This window comes from Lactuca virosa, chromosome 1, assembly GCF_052849685.1.
Source record: "Lactuca virosa cultivar CGN04683 chromosome 1, Lactuca_virosa_CGN04683_v6, whole genome shotgun sequence".
Lineage (NCBI taxonomy): Eukaryota > Viridiplantae > Streptophyta > Magnoliopsida > Asterales > Asteraceae > Lactuca > Lactuca virosa.
This window is the reverse complement of record NC_136426.1, coordinates 229,400,083-229,406,435: the sequence shown is the minus strand read 5'-3', so window position 1 is coordinate 229,406,435 and position 6,353 is coordinate 229,400,083.

Here is a 6,353-nt window from a genome sequence, read left to right as displayed (position 1 = left end):
ATATTTTCTTATGAAAGAGTTTTGATTATCCATTAGTCACACATTAAACAGACTTTTTATGAAAGATTAAGTTATTCCAGAAAATCCCATATTTTCTTAAGGGTTTATAGTTGATTATCCATACGCGAGTATCTACCATACTCGGACAGCAAATTTCTTTTTGAAGCTCTGGTTACACATAAAGGAGTATATTAGCCGTATTTTCGAAGCTCTCTGGTTACATCCAGAGGAGTATATTAGCCGTATTTTCGAAGCTCTGGTTACATCCAGAGGAGTATATTAGTCGTATTTTCGAAGCTCTGGTTACATCCAGAGGAGTATATTGGAAAAGTAAATTCTCGTTACCTAAGCTGTGAGTGCCATAACCGTACTTTGACTGGATAAGGCACGAACGGGGGCCAGTATCTTTAATGACTTTGTCACCCCTGAACCTAACGGTTCCACTGTAGCTAGCAGCGAGGGTACGAGATAGTTAGTCCCATATAGATCTATACACAATAGTCACGCTCTCCCTCCAAGAGATTCATGTTATAAGTCGTAGTCCTCCACTCACGAATCCGGGGGAGTGTTACCAAGGACATGTCTCAAACTTAGCCTAACAAATTTACAAGTAATAGTACGAAAATCTTGTTTATGATTTGCATGAATCCTTTATAATATAATACATATTATTATGTGATTCACAAGTTTCTTGCTTTAGATTTGAAACTGTTTCTACGAGTTGATTTCTTTAATCGATTGGTAAAACGGTTTTCTGAGTTAAAAGCATACTGGACATAAAATCATTTTATGCATAACGAGAAAATTTGAGCACAAGTTTCCGTGTACTGTTGCTTGTATTCCCCCCTAAAAACATAAATAAATTCGGAAAAGTATAGGGGTATGAACTCACAGATTGACGTGGGATCCGAGTGTAAGTTGCTAGGAATTTTTTAGTGTCAATAAAAGCCTTGGACACAAACGGATCCTATTTAGCATGAAGAAGTTCATATATATACATTAGGTGAGGGCATAACACCATTCGTTATGGAAGGAAACCACCTTAGGGACTAGGAAACACTTAAAACTAAGTGTTAGAATCACATGTGATTGAAAATGGGGAGTTTACGGTCGAAAAAGGAGTTTACGGTTCATGGGTTTACGGTCCATGAGTTTACGGTCGTAAAAGGGGTTTACGGTCCATGTGTTTACGGTCCGGGTGTTTACGGTCGTAAAAGGTGTTTACGGTCCAAGTGTTTACGGCCGTAAACACTTCGACGAGAAGTGCGATTTTCGATGTTTCAAGGCTCTTTCTAGTCTTCTGGAAGTGTTCTAAGCTTATTTTCTATGTTTAGGAGGGTGTTGTGGCAACTTTGTGCCACTTAAATAGAGTTTACGGTCAAGGGAGATTGCCTTGACCGTAAACACCCTTCTGGTCACGATTTCTAGATGTTAACAAGTGATTCTTGTATCCAACAAGCTAAGGGTAGAGTACTTACGAATTAGAAGCTTGAAAGGGTGGTTAGAGTCCCAAAAACACTAGTGTGTGTTCTTGGTGTTCTTGGTGAGAGAGAAAATCTAGAAAAATGATGAGATTTATGAGCTAAGAACATGGATTTGCCACTAGAATGAGATAGAAACATAATCAAGGTGAAGAAGCACTTACATTCTTGAGGATCTTTGAGAAAAATCGAAGTTTGTAGAGAGAGAGAGAGTAGAGAGAGAAAGCATTCTGGAGTGTGTAAAGTGAGAAATGGAGGCCACTCATCCCTTATATAGGGGTGAGTTTACGGTCAGGGGGTGGGGGAGGGTTTACGGTCGTAAACAGCGTTTACGGCCGTAAACAGAGTTTACAGTCGTAAACCGGGTTTGCGGCCGTAAACTCCTTTTGAAGAGTCGTTTTAGCCCGAATGCTATGTTTTGACTTAGAAAACTTCGTTTTTCAAATACGGAAGTCGATCGGACTGAGTTTAGAATATTTAGACTAAAAATTATACTAATGTGAACGGAAATAAATTCGAAAAGATTTATTTAAACGTAAGGTCCTTCCCAAACTGTCAAATTTGACGGAATTAGATAAAAATCCAAATTTGATTAACGGAAATTTAGTAAGGATAACGGAAAAGTTTCGGGTTGTCACATTATCCCCCCGTTAGAGGAAATTTCGTCCCGAAATTCGAACATAGAATACAAATCATGGATTTGAAAAGAGATGTGGATACTTCTGTTTCATCTGGTCTTCGCGTTCCCAAGTGAATTCAGGTCCCCGCTTGGCATTCCAGCGAACCTTCACTATCGGGATGCGACTCTGTTTCGTTTGTTTGATCTCTCTATCCATGATTTCGACTGGTTCTTCCACGAAGTTCAGGTTCTCGTTGATTTCAATCTTATCGAGAGGAATCGTAAAGGTTTCGTCAGATACGCATTTCTTAAGATTTGAAACGTGGAATACAGGATGAATGTTGCTAAGTTCATGCGGTAAACGAAGTTTGTAGGCTACGGGACCAATCCTAGCGAGGATCTCGAATGGTCCTATGTACCTCGGGTTTAGCTTTCCACGCTTTCCGAAGCGTATCATGCCTTTCCAGGGCGAGACTTTTAGTAGGACACGGTCTCCAACCTGGAACTCCAAGGGTTTTCGTCGTTTATCGGCGTAGCTCTTCTGTCTATCTCGTGAGGCCTTAATTCGTTCTCGGATTTGCACGATCTTTTCGGTGGTTTCACGGTTGATTTCTGGACCTATGAGAGTGCTGTCGGGGACTTGTCCCTTAGCTAGCTGCATGTCGCCCACCTCAGCCCAGCACAGAGGGGATCTGCACTTGCGACCGTAGAGGGATTTGAAAGGTGCAGCCTTAATGCTGGTATGGTAGCTGTTGTTGTAGGAAAATTCAACCAAAGGAAGATGAGTGTCCCATGACGCGCCGAAATCGATGACGCATGCTCTCAACATATCTTCCAATGTCTGAATTGTTCTCTCACTCTGTCCATCAGTCTGAGGATGGTAAGCCGTGCTCATATCCAGCTTAGTTCCAAGAGCTTTCTGAAGTGACTGCCAGAACCTCGAAGTGAACCTGCTATCTCGATCGGAGATAATGGACATAGGCACACCATGCAGTCGAACTATCTCTTGGATGTAGATTCGCGTGAGCCTCTCCATTTTGAAGCTTTCCTTGATCGGTAGGAAGTGGGCGGATTTAGTCAGACGGTCGACAATTACCCAGATGGCGTCGTGCCCACTCGGAGACTTGGGTAATTTGGTGATAAAATCCATAGTAATTCTTTCCCACTTCCATTCAGGTATCTCCGGCTGGTGGAGTAAACCTGAGGGTTTATGATATTCGACCTTCACCTTGGCGCAAGTCAGGCACTTGCCCACGAAGGTAGTGGTCTTTGCTTTCATGTTCGGCCACCAATACAATTTCTTGAGGTCGAGGTACATCTTGTCCGAACCTGGGTGAACGGAGTATTTAGTCTTGTGAGCTTCGTTCATTACAACCTCTCTGTACTCACCGAACTTTGGGGTCCAGATCCGGTCCATGAAATAAAAGACTTCGTCTCCCTTGATCTCCAGGTTCTTTTCTATTCCTCTTAAGGCTTCACCCGGCATGTTCTCTGGTTTTAAGGCTTCCAGTTGAGCCTCCTTGATTTGCGCGGATAAGTGGGAATGGATAGTCATAGCCAGCGCCTTCACTCTGCGACCTGAGTATTCTTTTCGGCTGAGGGCATCTGCCACCACATTGGCCTTGCCGGGATGGTAGCGGATTTCGCACTCGTAATCGCTGAGTAGCTCGACCCAACGCCGTTGTCGCATGTTCAGCTCCTTTTGATCGAAAATGTGTTGTAGGCTCTTATGGTCAGTGAAGATAGTGCACTTGGTTCCGTAGAGATAATGTCTCCATATCTTCAATGCGAAGATCACTGCTCCCAACTCCAGGTCATGCGTTGTGTAGTTGACTTCGTGTACTTTCAGCTATCTCGAGGCATAAGCAATAACTTTTCCCCGTTGCATGAGTACACAGCCCAAACCCTGATTGGATGCATCGCAGTAAACAACGAAATCCTCCGTCCCTTCGGGCAGAGACAAGATAGGTGCGCTGCATAGGGCCTGCTTCAACGTCTGGAACGCAGTGTCTTTCTTTTCACTCTAACAAAAGGGTACGCCTTTCTGAGTCAGAGTGGTTAAAGGTATGGCAATTCTGGAGAAATTCTGAATAAACCTGCGATAATAGCCAGCGAGACCCAAGAATTGGCGAATTTCTGTGGGTGTCTTCGGTGCTGACCAGTTCTCTATCGCTTTGATTTTGGAAGGGTCCACGTGTATGCCTTCCTCGCTTACCACGTGACCTAGGAAGGTTACTTTTCGAATCCAGAATTCGCACTTGGAGAATTTTGCGTAAAGCTTCTCCTTCCTTAGGGTTTCCAACACCAATTTCAAGTGCTGTCTGTGGTCCTCCTCACTTCTGGAATAGATAAGTATATCGTCGATGAATACGATAACCAACTTGTCCAGGAAAGGACGGCACACCCGGTTCATCAGGTCCATTAACACTGCCGGTGCGTTGGTTAGACCGAAGGGCATTACTACGAACTCGTAGTGACCATATCGAGTCCGAAATGCTGTCTTGGGAACATCATTCTCATGGACTGTAAGCTGATGGTACCCTGATCTTAGGTCTATTTTCGAGAAGTAGCTGGCTCCTTGAAGTTGGTCGAAGAGATCGTCGATTCGAGGAAGAGGGTAACGGTTTTTGACTGTAAGCTTGTTCAGCTCTCGATAGTCAATGCACATCCGAAAGGATCCATCCTTCTTTTTCACAAATAAGATCGGGGCTCCCCAGGGTGAGGAACTTGGTCTGATGAATCCTTTGCTAAGCAGTTCATTGAGCTAACTGGATAACTCTTGCATTTCTGCCGGTGCTAATCGGTATGGGGATTTAGCTGCGGGGGTAGCTCCGGGGACTAAGTCGATGTGAAACTCGACTTGGCGTTCGGGAGGGATTCTCGGGAGGTCTTCGGGGAAAACATCGGGAAAATCGCAGACTTCGGGGATGCTCTCGAGGTCTTTAACTTCCTGCTTCTCGTTAATGACGTGGGCTAGGAATGCATAACATTCCTTCCGCAGGAGTTTCTGGGTTTTCATGCACGAAATGATGCGAAGGTTTGAACTGAGTTTATCGTTGTAGATTACAAGAGTTTCATCCGAGAAACGATTGAGACGGATAGCTTTTTCGTAACAAAGGATATCAACATGATTGGGGTTCAACCAACCCATGCCGATGATGACATCGAAGCGTTTTATGGAAACTGGCATAAGGTCGATAGGAAAAGAATGATCGTTTAAGGTAAGAGTACAGCCTACGTATATCTCATTAGCGCTCTCTTTCTCACTGTTAGCCATCTCGACGGTAAATGTTTCAGTTAATGGTTGAGGTTTATGCCTAAGAAGATGTTTGAATGCATGGCTAACAAAACTTCTCTCCGCACCAGAATCGAAAAGAATGCATGCATAAGAATTGTCGAGAAGGAACGTACCCGTCACAACAGTGGGGTCTGCAACTGCCTCTTCTTGACCCATAGATAGAACTCTCCCGGTGTTGCCAGTTGTTGCTGCCTTGGGGCAGTTTCTATTGTAGTGCCCAACCTCTCCACAGCCGTAACAGGCTTGACCAATGCCTGCTCCCGCGGCCTGGTCGGTTGATCGGACTGGCGTTCTGCAGTCTCGAGTCAGGTGACCCTTCTTGCCATAGTTGTTACAGAGCATTTCACGACATGGGCGATGTATGCGATGATGATAACTGCATTTACTGCACCAAGGGAGGGTGCCAGTATATTTATTGGTAGGTGCTTGAGTTGCAGGAGTAGCAGCAGGAGTAGTAGCAGCGTGGACTGCCACCGTTTGCTGTTTCTTTGAGGGCTCCTGTAAAGACTGGCCCTTCCTCTGCTTCCAGAACTTTCTTTTCTCACCACTCCCTTTAGCTGGCTCAGGAGCGGTTGACACTTTATCTAGATTAACTCCGTGATCTATGAGAGTTTGCACCAGACACATAGCGCTGTCAAAGGTGTTTGGCCTAGCAGCCAAGACATTTCCTTTGGTGGGTTGTGTCAGTCCCCATATGTATCTTTCAATCTTTTTGCTTTCCGGGGTGACCATTCCCGGACAAAGAAGCGCTAGGTCTTCAAACCTAGAAGTGTAGGCAACAATGTCGGATTCCTTCATTCTTAAGTTCCAGAGTTCGTGCTCTAGTTTCTGCATCTCGCCCCGTGGGCAGTATTAAGTTATCATAAGTTCTTTTAAGTTGTCCCAACCGATAGCATTTGCCACTGGTAGGGTTAGGGATTTGACCCGACCATTCCACCAGGTCAGTGCCCTGTTG